Here is a 13886-nt window from a genome sequence, read left to right on the forward strand (position 1 = left end):
GTAAACACTATGCTGGGTCACAGTCTTCCTGCAGCCCAGCCCATCTAGAATCCTGCATGAGATCACTGAAATCTCTAAGCAGATTACATGCTTACCATGGTAATGCTGGGAGATGTTCTGGTAACAAAACGTTTGCATCCAGCAATCAGCCACTCTTGCCTCAGCCAGCCTTGCTGCTGGGAGGAGGAGGTGGTGTGGACTTGTGCTCTTTAGTGATTTAGAGCATTCTCTATCTAGAGGCAAGGCACATTTTGAAATGGGATACACCTTCTTTGGTTCTATGGACAGCTGTTTTATTGCTTTGAAATACTTTCAGGGATGAAGTTATTTTTTATTCTTCTGTCAACACAAGCCAAATGTCAAAGGTGTGAACGATGAAACAGCCACAGATATAACTATAGTGGAAATCTGTCAACATTGCACTAGCAACAGGTATTATCATCGTGGGTGCCAGTCCTGTCAAACCCTTCTGTTCAAGTATGGATCTCTGCTTGCCTCTGTGAGCCCTCTGACAGGAGCCCTTTGTGAAGCACCATCCTATTTTAGCTGGTTGATGGCCTGGGATTCTCACTCCAGTGGGGAAAATCCTGTTCTGGCCCTCCAGCTACACCAACCACTGTGAGTGAATTCATGTGAATCATTAGCCCTAATTCACTAAATTGCCCTTAAATAATTCCTACCAGCTGTACACTGCTCAGCATCACACCTCAGTGTCTGTGGAACAGACTGTCTGCTGTGGCATGGAGAGGGTCAGAAAGCCTCTGTGCCACATGGGGCTCTTGTGGCTGCAGTGGGGATTTGATCCTTTATTTCTGGTTGGAGACTGGATGTGCTGAGCCCAACTGGGACCATTCAATGGCAGTTCTCCTCTTCCTGCCTCTGGGGCTGTCAAGGCAGCAGCTTCTTTGTGTGGTAGAAATACAAATTATGCTTCTATTTCAGCCATCCAAAATATTCAAATATACTATACTGAAAGAAGACATTTCTATTTTATTAAAATAATTTTAAGAATTAATACTTTCCCCCTCCTCTTTAAATGTAGAGAACTACATTCGGAGTTAATCTGGAGCAATGAGAAGAGAGGCAGAAAATCTCTTTATATGTTGCTGGAGAGACTTCATGGAATCACTCTGAAATGTATAATTGTAACAAAATGGTTTATAACATTTATAACATGAACAGAGTACACAGGAACTGTTTAAAAATGGAAAAAATGTAACTTTCTAATTGTGTTTTGGAACAGCTTTCAACAAAGTATATTATATTGAAACCAAAGAGCCTGGAAAATGCTTTGGAATTTTATTCAGAAGAAAATTCAATTTTTTGACTTTTATCCAGCTTAAAATAATGTCATACTATAAAATGTGAAACACTTTTCTGAACTAGAATTTCCATCCTTTGTATGGCTGTTGTTGTATTGTCCATGCCCTATTTAAGTTCAGAAACAGGATGTGAAGACTGTTGCAAGGTCAGTTTTAGTTAACATGTACAAGGAGAGTTTATTCTTCCATGCATTCAAATTTCCTAGTCCTCTTCTTTTATTAGTTTTTCCAGCTGATGAGAGGTTTTCTTCTGATTTCCTGTTGGGAGGGAAATTCCACTTAAATGTGGAAAGAAGGAGGTCAGAATGGGAAGCCAATGCCAGAGTAAGGAATAGGTATCTTGTCAGTATTACACATGTGGCAGGGAAGGACTTCAGTTCTTCATAAGCAGCTGTTCCACTGGAGACATGGTGTCAAGCTCTATTCTTCCAAAATAATGTGTGTTTCGATGTGGGGCTTCAACACTGTGTGCCTTATCTTTCCTCTGCATGAAAGCCTTTGGATTCGTCTACTGTAGAATTTCAGCCTTGTGACACAATCTCAATTACATTTGGACAGGCAAAGAAGTGTCATAAAGCCTTACCCCAGTTTCTCCCCTTCTGAAACAGTCCTTGTGAAGGATGCCATGGTTGAACCTCAGCTGGTAACTCAGCCCCATGCAGCCACTTGCTCACTCCCCCCACAAGTGGGATGGGTGAGAGGACAGGAAGAGAAAAAGAGAATGAACTCATGGGTTAAGATACAGACAGTTTAACAGGGGAAGCAAAAGCTGCACAATTAATTCACTGCTTCCCATGGGCAGAAATATGTCCAGTCACCCCCATGACAGCAAGGCTCCAACATATATAGTGGTGACTTAGGAAAACAGACACTGTCATTCTGAGCTTCTCACCCCTTTCCTCCTCCTTCTCCCAGCTTCACATGCTGAGCATGCCACCATATGGAATGGGATACCCCTGCAGTCGTTTGTGAGCAGCTGTCCTGACTGCGTCCCCTCCCAAATTCTTGTGCCTCCCTTCCACCCCTGAAGCCTCCTGGCTGATAGGGTGCAGTGAGGGGCAGGAGAGTCCTCAATTACTGTGTGAACACTGCTCAGCAATGACTAAAACATCTCTGTGCTATCATCACTTTTTTCAGCACAAATCCATACAAGCCCCATACAAGCTACTGTGAAGGGAACAAACTCCATCCCAGTAATTAAAAGTAATCTGAAATTAAGATTTCTCTGACTCTCTTATCAGACTATACTTATGAGGTGTGTTTCAAAGCACACTCATCCTTGCATCTGTATTTCCTCACCTGGCAGCCTATTTCTATGGACATTGGTCATTGCAATTAATACATAATTCAAAATGAAGATATGCAACATCCTAATTCCTTACATTAATTGATACAAACTCCTTGGAGATGCCCCAATTCCTTCTGTCTTTCATTTAGTGCTCAAGCATTGTGTCACCTTTTTCTGCCCAGGTTTCCAACTATGGTTTCAGGCAGCCACACACCACCCCACTGCTGCTCCTGAGATGCTGCAGTGGCAATGGTGTAACACACACAGGAACCCTCTCCTGCCCCACTCCCCCTCCTCACACATCTCTCTCCACTGTGGAGGATGCCTGAGTGTAGATTCTACAGGGGCCTCTGCTACAGCAGCCTTCCAGGGTGCTTTTGGCAGCTGCTGTGCCTTAGAGCAGCCATACAGAGCAATCAAGTCTTCAGAGATACCGGGCGTGCAGCAGTGGGTTATCCAAGATGAAAGTGCTGCTGTGGAAAAGGTACCACTGCACATCTGGGTTTATGTAACAGGGTATTGTTTCTGAAGTTATACACTAAATGTGCTTGCAAACCTTTTGTATGATAAAGGTGGCTCCAGGGAAACAAATCTGTGTTCCACATCTTTTTAAATCTCCCTCTGTAGACTCTCAATTGATAGAGCATAAACACTTTTAATCTGCTCTGAAATGGAAAGCCCAGATTCCTCATCAGGATGATTTTCTGTTTGTGCTCTCTGCTGGTCTTTTTTCTCTTAGCTATTTTCTCCAATACCAATTCAATACATATTCTAAATTACATGGAAACTCTTCCCTCCCTGGACACCTCAAACATTCAACAAATAGTACACATAATCAACAACATACCATCCAATTGCCAAAAGCTGACTATTATTCTGCCTGATCAAATCACAAAATCCCCTGTGTCTGTCTCCTATCTGGGGCATGGATTTAAAAGGCAGCTGTATTCTGACTTCTATTCATTTGTTTGGAGGATTGCACAAGCCATGCTAACAATTACATAAATCAGCCTTTGTTTAATGTTAACTGATAGTCTTTATTGATCACTGGCCAAACTTCTTTTTGAATAATCTGTATTTAGTTCTGTATTTAATAACTCTTCTGGGTGCTATTATAAAAACCTGACCTATAAAGTCCTTTAAAAGAGTCATTTTACAATGTCCTTCCTCAAAATACAGCTCATTGCATTAATTTCCAAAACCACACAGAAACATTCTTTAAATTAGTATGAATCAGATGGAACATCAGGGCTTTTTTTGATCTTTGACTAATTTGGTACACTATGGGAACAGTGTACCCACTGACTCTCCCCATCACTGGGATAGCCTCAGTGCACACTGGTGCCCTTGCCAAGATAATTGCATGTCTTTGACCATGCTCTCCCATCAGGTTCTTTCTCCTGTTCCACCTTGTGGAACGCAGGAACAAGATGGATTAATGGCTCATCATTTTTACTATGGTTATTTATTGCTGCCTTGCTGTGTGGGCAAAACAGATGCAGAGAGATTTAGAGTACAAACACCAGCTAAGCCATGCAAAGCTGCTTGTGGATCCCTGAGTCAGCAGCATCCTGCTCTGTGTCTGGATGCAGGGGGAGAGAGCAGCCTTGCAGTCTGCTGACACATGGCTCCACAGCTCCGGGTCCACATGTGCTCTTGCTCCTTGGAGTGGTCCTGCTGCTGAGCTGGCAGCAGGGATGGAGTGGGAGACTGCTGCTAGGCCACCATTTATCCTGTCTGATGCACTGTCAGTTAAGTGATCTCAACCAAATATTGTAGAAAAACGGCTTTCACAGTCTGTGGGGAAATGGATCCCATCTGTCTTTGAGCAGTGACATGCCTCATCCTTGCTTATGAGATGGATTCTTTCTCATACCAGATGTTATGCTAGCTAGGCTTGCCAGCTAGAAACATTTTAGTGGTTTCAGAGGGACTGTCATAGCTCTTTGCTCAGCTGAATGGTTTTGTCTACCATAGGCAGGATTTAATTAGTGTTGAAGACATTAAAGAAGAACTAGGGAAATACTACCTTTATTCTTGCTCTATAGGAACAATCTGATACACGTTGGGTCTGCTGAGCTGTTTTAATGAGATTGCACTTGCATGTGAGATTTGATCCTAGGACACTCTTGATCCATCAGCTTTAAACTGGTAGCCAACAGCCAGTTACTCATAAAGATTAAAAGCTCTGGTTTATTCCAAGCCTGGAAATAAAGGAACTCCCTCCAATTTACTGTGTTTCCTCACTTCTTCCATCACTCATCTCTGGCAGAAGTGTTAGTGTCAAGACTCCATTGACATTTTCCATACCTCTGGTCACAGATGTCAGAACATTAGAGTTGTTTTGAGACAGTTTTGGTGAAAATATTTAGAACAGAATAGGAAAATTTACTTTGGGAAGCATCTTTAAGATCACTGAATCCAATCACTTATGTAGAACTTCCAAGGGCATCAGTAAACCATGTCCCTGGACTTTCAATATACATTTGTGAGAGTATTGATTTCCAGTGTATTCTCTGCTCTACATTGATATTTTCAAGGAATGGAACATTTCTGAATGACTGGGGTCTTCTATTCTTTTAAAGGAATTCTACATATGCCCCATTTAGACAAGGGTATGTTGGTTTTGGCACTCAGGTAGGATAGATTTGGTTAAGTCCAGTTTGTACCTCATTTATACTGATAAATGTTGATAAAAAGTTTGCTCACCTGAAGCAAATTTATTGATTGGCCAAGTTTGGCAATTAGCATGTCATAGTTTTCTGGAGCTATTGTGCAAGGCTGGGGGATGACATACAGACACAGAAAAAATTGTATTTCTTTCTTTCATTTCTTTGGGACATAAGCTAGGATCCAAATCCATCCCTGTGTATTAAACTTTCATGGCTTGTTGGAGTGTGTTTTGGAGATAGAAATCTGTGGCTTATCTTATACTGCAGATCCATTTCCCGTATCGATTGCTAAAGCTAAGAAACTGGGGAAAGAAATTATTTGTTCTTCCTATTCATACCTTTATGCTAAAGAGACAAGCAACTGTGCTAGCACTTGTTTGTGCAGGCGGTGCAGTCTCACCCTGCCTCTCTCTAAAGAGCACAGAGCAGCTCTGTGAGTGACGTGGAAGCACTCCTGGCAGCTGCATTTGTGAGCAGGTGTGCGAAAGGCACCTGCCAGACACCTCTGCAGGACTGTGCTGCCCCCAAACCTGGCTGCCCACTCCAGCTGCCGCTCCTCATGGGGAGAAGAATGCTGATGTGAGCAGGGGAAAATTGCCTGTCTGGCACCATTTTGACCAGCAGCTCCCGTAAGCTGGGCAGACTCCATTCTGACCTGCAGATCTGCTTGACTCCAACTCGCCTGCTTTGGAACCAGATTGTCACTGACCTACTTCTTCTCTGTCCATGGCTGCTTTCTTTACTGCTGCCATGCCCTGGCACCCCACAGCTGCCTTTCCATCTGCATGGTAACACAACTTACCCCACAACAACACATTCAGCTCGTAATAGTTATCAGCTCATTTCCTTTGTGGAAAGATCACCGTAATCCGATGTGCTCCCTCTGATATTTGGCAGCTTTACCTGGTCAAAAAAGCAGGGAGAGGAGTTAAGAGAGCATCTCTGACTACAAGGCCAGATATTTTTGCCTGTTGCATACAGTTTTCATTTCCCCCCGCTAATGCGGGAACCAGCCAAAAGAATTCCTTCTTATGCCAACTTGAGTGCATTAAGAAATCATTTAATGCAGTGTTCAAGTTTGGCCAGAGCTGTTTTGATTTAGTAATGTCTCTTAAAAATGCATGCCAAAGTATCTAGTTTTCTAGTAATAACTTTAGCCCTGGCAATATGACTTTTAGAACAAATAACAGGTTTTAAAATCTATCATGAATGTGTTTGCAATTAGTTCATTTTTATTTCAGATTTAAGAGGAGGATTTACTTAAAAGATACAACTAGGTTCTGGACAGGCAATAATTAGACCTATATAGCAAAATAGGGATTTGCAAATGAGAGAGAAAACAAGCAATTGTCTAATATAAGATATACAGAAATGTATCTGTCTTTATAGAAAAATTATTCTCTCTAGCACTTTTATTAAACTCACAATGTAGCTGAGCACTATCATCTTTCTGCTCGTCTAATTTGAAGTGATTCTTTAACACATTATTAGAGATTTAAAGTGTGAAAAGTTCAAGAAACATTCAGATTGGGATTTTGGCTAGGGAACTTTATTCTGAAAAATTCACGTTCAGATTCTCAGTTCCTGAACATTTAACTTTTTGGTTTTGGAGATATTGCCAGCTACTTCAACAAGGGAAGATTCCTACTTCTTTATTTTTATTTCTTCTTATTTCAGTGATTATACAGTAAGGAAAAAGTTTCAGGAAAACATTCTTTGTGGGAAGTAAGTAATGTCTGGCAAGAATAAAATGTGCTATCTTAACAGGCATTTTGGAGCAATGAAGTTATCCACCAGCCTATTAATATCTAACCTACTATCGCTGTGTCCTTGACGGTGGTTTTGGATAATGTCTGCCTTTGAATTGCTTTTTGTCTTTTTCTTTCTTTGCTTTCCTCCCTCCACCCCTGTGTGGTCACTTTCCAAATCATGCATAAATTCTCAGTCTAGGATACCAAGTCAAATCCATGTTTCATAAACAATACAACTCTTCAAGATTTTCCCTTTATTAGGGAAAAATTCGAGCCCCCTTAGTAGCTAACACACAAAATATAAATTCCTGCTGAAATAACTGTACATTCAGGAACCCAGCTTAGTTATTGCTGTGTCTGTGAATGTAATTTTCCCTCATACACTCTTGTCTGCTATTGTAACATGAACACTGCAAAGATTTGGGAAGGTGTTTCTTGACTACACTGTTTATTTAATTATTTAAATTTAATAATGAAAAATGAAGAATTTGCTGAGTACTCTCTTTAAAACAGTGTCTATTTTCACAGAGGAGCCTCAGTTTGGACAGCAGCCAGTCTATTAATGCAGGAAACTGGTCAGCTTGTATAGAATATTTGCAGTTCCTGCAAGATTCAAGTTCCACTAAAATGTTTCCAGTACATTGATTGCAATACTAGTGAAGACCTCACATTTTTCTCTTTCATTTAGTTGCCAAAAAGTACACATTTTAGTTGTCAGCAAAGCTTACAGTAAATGCATCACAGACTCTGCCTTAGTCTGCTATATCTGATTGTCTTGGTGTATTTGTTCTATTTACAGAAACCACAGATATTTCCAAGAAACACATAAAACAGGAAAAATATTGAAAGTGTATATTCTTGGTGGAAGTATCAAAAATGAGACATTTCACTGAGTAAATCAGCAATTAAATGTGTCTGGCAGTTTTCACACACTGTTAAGGACTGCTGGTGCTCAGCCTGCAAAGTGACCTCCCTTTCTTGCTCCAAATGCAAACCCTTGCTCCAAATGCAAACTTTATGTATTAAGAATCCTGTTACAGTTTTAACAATGATGTGAGTAACATGGTCTCTGCAATTCAAAGCATGTGGGATCATCTCAAATTTTCATTCAGTTATAATGCTCATTCACAGCTACTCTGCTGGAACTGGAGTCAGCTCATTATAAACCTGATCTCAAGCTCAATTCCCTTGCCAGGAGCAGACTTCTTATAGTGACTCATGGGAGAGCAAAATCAGGCTCCTTGAGCAGAGCCTGAGATTTCTGCATTTTTGAAGAAGCATCCCAATATTTGGGACTGCCTTAAGCCCAAGAAAACATTCTTCATTTCTGTGTTTGGCCCTGGAAACCCACTGTTTTTAAAGAGACCCTGCTTATGGATATGTGCAACAGGTCACTACTGAACTCTCAACTCCTTGATATCCACTGAGACATCCAGCTAGTACAAACCTTTCTGAATTTAAAGACAGGCTAGCTCAGCAATGCAAGGAAGTGCAATGCTAAAGCAAAATCTGTTTTCAGCGCAACATTCCATACATCTCAGCTGAATCTTTATGGAATGGCATATCAACTTTTCAATCCAGTATTTTATCCCACATAAAACTTGGACAATGCTGTCAGGCACATGGTGTGATTCTTGGATTCTTGGTGTTTGACTTCAATGATCTCTGTGGGGACCTTCCAACTCAGGCTATTCTTTGATTCTGTGATTTACTTGGTATTATCATGTGGTGGCAAGTCCCTGTCTTGTGCTTCAAAACAGACAAATTCTGTTCAAATTCTGTTCTGTTTTAGCTGGCATTCACATACTTTTACACCTAATAGAAACACTTTTTTACTGATAGATAACTTTTTGGGTAATAATTTTTCAGAAAATTAACAGGGTGTTAAAAAACTAATTTAAAAAAATTTAAAAAAACTAAAAGCAACTTTGAGATACAAGGAAGGAAGAGGTGAAAACTTCTATAAAATTAATGTAACTGGAGAAAAACACGTGCACTTCTGGGGATGCAACTGCCCCCATTATGCCCTGAAGAAGCACCTGAGAAAGATTTTTGATATCCCAAACCTTATGAGTTATTGTTCAGTTTCCTTTCTTCCAAGTGTTAGTTGCTGCATTTGTAACACTGATTCTTATCATTTTGGACCATCATGATAATAACTCCACTAGGCCCTCAAAATTTAGGATATGGGATGGGTCTTTCAAATCTAATGGAAATACATGGAAGATGCTTGTCCCAGAAGCCTTAAATTAGATTTGCAAAAAGGACAGAAGACATTTTTACCTCATTTTGTGTCTCTTGGTTAAATCACAAATTTAAATTCAGTGATTACTTATCTGTCCAGATAGAGAAATCACTAGTAGGCCCCATATAAAGGTAAATTTGGAGGGTTGTTGTTTCAGTAAGGAATCAAAAATACATCAGCCATAACAGAAAGGATTCTATGGCGGTCAATGGAAATAAATCCAGTTGGAAGCCAATCACTAGAGGTGTTCCCCAGGGGTTCAGTGCTGGGACCAGTCCTGTTTATTACTGCCATCAACCATCTGGACAAGGGCATTGAGTGCACCTTCAGTCAGTTTGCAGATGAGTTGGGCAGCAGTGTTGATCTGCTGTTGGGCAGGAAGGCTCTGCAGAGGGATCTGCACAGGCTGGATCATGGCTGAGGCCAATGGGGTGAGGTTCAACAAGGCCCAGTGCTGGGTCCTGCCCTTGGGTCACAACAACCCCAGGCAGTGCCACAGGCTGGGACAGAGTGGCTGAAAGGACCTGGGGGTGCTGGTGCCAGCAGCTGAACATGAGCCAGGGTGTGCCCAGGGGGCCAAGAAGGCCAATGGCATCCTGGCCTGGATCAGCGATGGTGTGGGCAGCAGGAGCAGGGCAGGGATTGTCCCCCTGTCCTGGGCACTGCTGAGGCCACAACTCAAATCCTGAGTTTAGGAAGGACATTGAGATGCTGGAGTGAGGGAAAGAGACCAGAAAAGGGCAATGGAGCTGGGGAAGGGTCTAGAAATTGAGTCTTATAAGGAGCTGCAGAAGCAGTTTGGGTTCTTTATCCTGAAAAAAAAAAAAGGCTCGGGGTGACCTTATCACTCTCCACAACTGCCTGGAAGGAGCTTATAGCCAAGTGGGGGTCCGTCTCTTATGCCATGTCTCAAGTGAAAGGATAAGAGTCTTAAATGTCTTTAAATTGCATCAGGGAAGGTGTGGGAAAATAACTGGGGCTAAAATTAGAGAAAACATGGAAGTCATATTCACATTCTAGCAGAAGTTATAACAGTGCAGAAATCATAGGGTGAAATGCAGATGCTACTTCCTGAATGGGATTATTCACTTCCCAAGTGCAACTGCTTCACAGTGAACATCATGCATGATGAGTCACTCAAGCCACCCTTAAATGCAAAAGCATTTGCAATGGGGAGAAGTAAAAGAAAACTCCATCATAACTTCTGGGATGAGTCAACAGGGTGAATCTGTCCTTTTCCCCATAGGGATGCCTATTGGGTAAGAATTGCACTTCATGCATGCTGAATTATTACCTGGACTTAATTTTTATTGGTGATCAGAGCTGGTCTGTGTGTTGCTTTGGGTATATTTTTACAGATAATTACAGACAATTACAAATCTTTGAACTTTATCATGCCGTAATCTTCTATTATATTAATAAAGAATGTATTCTGTAAACTGTGAGCATGAATCCTTCACAGGTTACAGCAGTTTCTGGCAGCAGGTAACACACTTGACTGGTGAGACCTGGGAGGGGGGGGTCTCTCTTGAGCTGTAATAGTGTGACCCTGAACAAGCTGAACTGCCCTCCAACCCAGGAGGAGTCACCATCTCTGGAAGTGTTCAAGAGATGCCTGGATGTGGCACCTGAAATTCAGAGACAAAACCTTTCAAAAGTCAGTACAGATGCAGATTACAAGTTTCAGGCTAGTTGGTATGTATTTTAGCCCTTTGCACCAAATCCCGAGGCAAATGGATTTTTTTTGAGAAATACATCAAAACCCACTATACTCAGAGCAGACTCTGAAGATACTGCTATAAATTCTGGCACTTTCTCAAAGCACTGTGCATACAAGATATGGCAACATACACGTTGTGTAATTAACTTCTGAATCTAGGAAACTGCAAATCAGTACAAAGTTAAACTGTGTGTACTTTTAAAGGCAAACAAATAGAAAATTTGTGCAGTGGATATGCTGCAGGACATTTCATTGTGAGCAGTAATCAGAATAGTGTGCGTCTTCTGGTGATAATTATTATGCATAAGAGTTTATTTTGCATGAGTAGCTATTTTCAAAGTACAGAGAATGAATGTGAATGTGTGGAAGTGTGTACACAGGCATTCATAACTTGAAATCATGGTCCTGATATTTCAGACAACAGAAAAAGCAATATAAAATAAAGGCTTATTCCATTGCAACCTTGTTCTGTTTCTGCTAACATCCTTGTGTGCTCATTTCTACATACCTACAGCAATCTGAGCTTATCTGTTTGAGTAAAGCCCTCATTTCTGCATGGTAGCACAGTTCCTCCTTTATGGCAAGTTGCTCAGTGTGTGGGACTCTCACAGGCACAGCAACTCTCAGCAGACAGCAATAGTAGTACTATTAGGCTGGAAACTTGCCTTTAAAAATATAAATATACAGTTATTTCCTGGTAAAACTACCATCAGATGGTATCTGTAATTAAAACCTCTCTTCCCACATCCATCCCCTTCTGCCAAAACCGTGAAGATTTTTCCAGTGTTTCCTGCCATTTCAAGCTGTTCCCTGGTCCTCTGATGTTTATGGCTGCAGAATAGTGATTTTCACAGTTAATCTCAGTTTAATATATAAACATATCATTTCCAGAAATGGAGATGCAAGCCTTTCAGACATGGTCGAAATTTCCTTTTGGTGACCCTAACATGACTTCAGCATGGTGCCTTTACTGGTAAGAAAGTTGTATTTTTACCTTGAGATACTATTGTGGGTACCAGCTCTTGAGGCAGAACCAGTGAAAAGACAAAACACGTTGTCCTCTGAGATTCAGGCCAGGTGTCTCCCACGGCTGTTTAATCTCTGCCCTCCCATTGACACGGTAATCATCATAATCTGCTTTCCTCATAAAATGATTGAAGTTAAATTTGTCCTTTTCTCCTGTGACTCTTACTCCAATATGGGCCAGGGTTGGTGGTCAGTGTTAGGGATGGCCCAGACAGACCTGGGCCAGAAAGGAGACAGGCAGAACTCAGCAGGAGGGAGGTGCTCACCCAAACGGAGCAACAGCCATGGCTTTCCAGAGAGGCTCTTGACTGGAAACACCTTGTTTCTTCAGGAGAGAGCGTCTGCAAAAGAATTTACAAATTGAAAATATGACCTAGCAAATCACTTTTAAAGGGTGCTAGCTTCAGTGTAGCCATGCAGTCAGTGTCAGTAGGGCAGTGAGCTCAGAGCACTGGCTTACCTTGTTTTAGGCAACCCCAAGTTGCCAACAAACATTTCACCACCTTCTGTGTGGGAAATAATACACCATTATGCTCAAAATCTTCTTTGTGGATTAAGAGAAAGCACAACACATATATAAATAAAGCCAAGTATTTATTGTTACTGCAACAAAAATCTTAATGGTCTACTGCAAGAATCACTAATTAATCTACAATTCAAGAATGTGGATGTTAATATTGCAGGGGAAGAGAGACCAAGAATGCAGTTAGAACAATTCTGCACAGTAACAATCTCAATCATAGCAATAATAAAATTTTCATGCATATATTTAATATTTTCTACCCCTTTCCTTGGACATATGCTCACCCTTCCCCTTTTCCCTGGACCTTCAGAAACTCTGGACCAACTGGAGAGGATAAGAGTGTCAACCATAGCCCCTGGAGTCACTCACTGTGAGGAATGTGATGGTCATTGCATTGGATTCTTCTTCCTTCCCCGATATGCACATGGGATAAGGGGTTTTTTTCATGTTTTCCAAAGCAGTCTTATACCTTTCTTTTGCTTTCCTGGTCTATGGCCTCACTTTACAAGTGTATTTACTGCACATAGTGCTATTTATGTATGTTAGATATTATTTCCTTGTTCCCTTTGTTAGCTGTAAAATTAGATTAGTCCAGATCAGGATTCATATTTCTAAAATGGAAAATTGGTGAGTCTCCAGTGCCAAGCCTGTGGTCCACCTCTTACTGTCCATCCCCCTAAACCTCTGTGATGCACTCTTATCTCTACTTCTCAAATCCTCTCCTGTTATACCACACCTCTATTTCTTTGCCCTATCTTGTGTGTTAGTCCTAGACATCTTATTTAACACAGCACCACTACTTGCTGCTGCCTGCTATATGAAACCATGATTGTATCCTGCAAAGATAGACACAAGTAGAGGGAACTAGCCATAGGCATCTGAGTAACTGGAGGCTAAACAAAGCAAAACAGAGCTGCAGGCAAGTCAAGAGGTATTGAGACAGAGCAGACCTGAGGACTCAGTCCTGAGGGCTTGGAAAGCCCCCGCAGAGTTCATGGGTTCCTGCTGGAAGGCAGTACTGCATTGCAGAGCCACAGGGTTACACAGCAGAGAGGTGTCTCTGCAGATATTTAGGTCTCCATAATCCCTGTCTAATAGCAGCACATTCACAAAGAACTCAAAACATTTCACAGTCATCTTCCAGCCATCATGTATGTACAGGAACTGGGAAAGCCTTGGTTTTCATTTAAAGCTGCTGGGTTGTAGGAGCAGCTGAGGTCACTTGGAGGAGACTGAGGGGAGATCTCACTGCAGTTACACCTTCTCTGCTCTGTGGTGACCAGCAACAGCACTGAAGGGAATGACTTGCAGTTGTGTCAGGGGAGGTTGAGGTGGGATA

General features: G+C 41.5%; 1 long non-coding RNA gene across 1 annotated transcript; it reads right to left on the reverse strand.

Annotated features, from left to right (window-relative positions):
* Positions 1 to 1136: 1136 nt before the first annotated feature.
* Positions 1137 to 12373, reverse strand: LOC130264970 (uncharacterized). The gene is made up of 4 exons (XR_008842537.1): positions 12291 to 12373; positions 11507 to 11663; positions 6085 to 6185; positions 1137 to 1600 (listed from the first exon to the last, which is right to left on the reverse strand). It is a non-coding gene; the product is annotated as an uncharacterized LOC130264970 (long non-coding RNA).
* Positions 12374 to 13886: the final 1513 nt, after the last annotated feature.

This window comes from Oenanthe melanoleuca, chromosome Z (assembly GCF_029582105.1).
Source record: "Oenanthe melanoleuca isolate GR-GAL-2019-014 chromosome Z, OMel1.0, whole genome shotgun sequence".
In the NCBI taxonomy this organism is placed as follows: Eukaryota; Metazoa; Chordata; class Aves; order Passeriformes; family Muscicapidae; genus Oenanthe; species Oenanthe melanoleuca.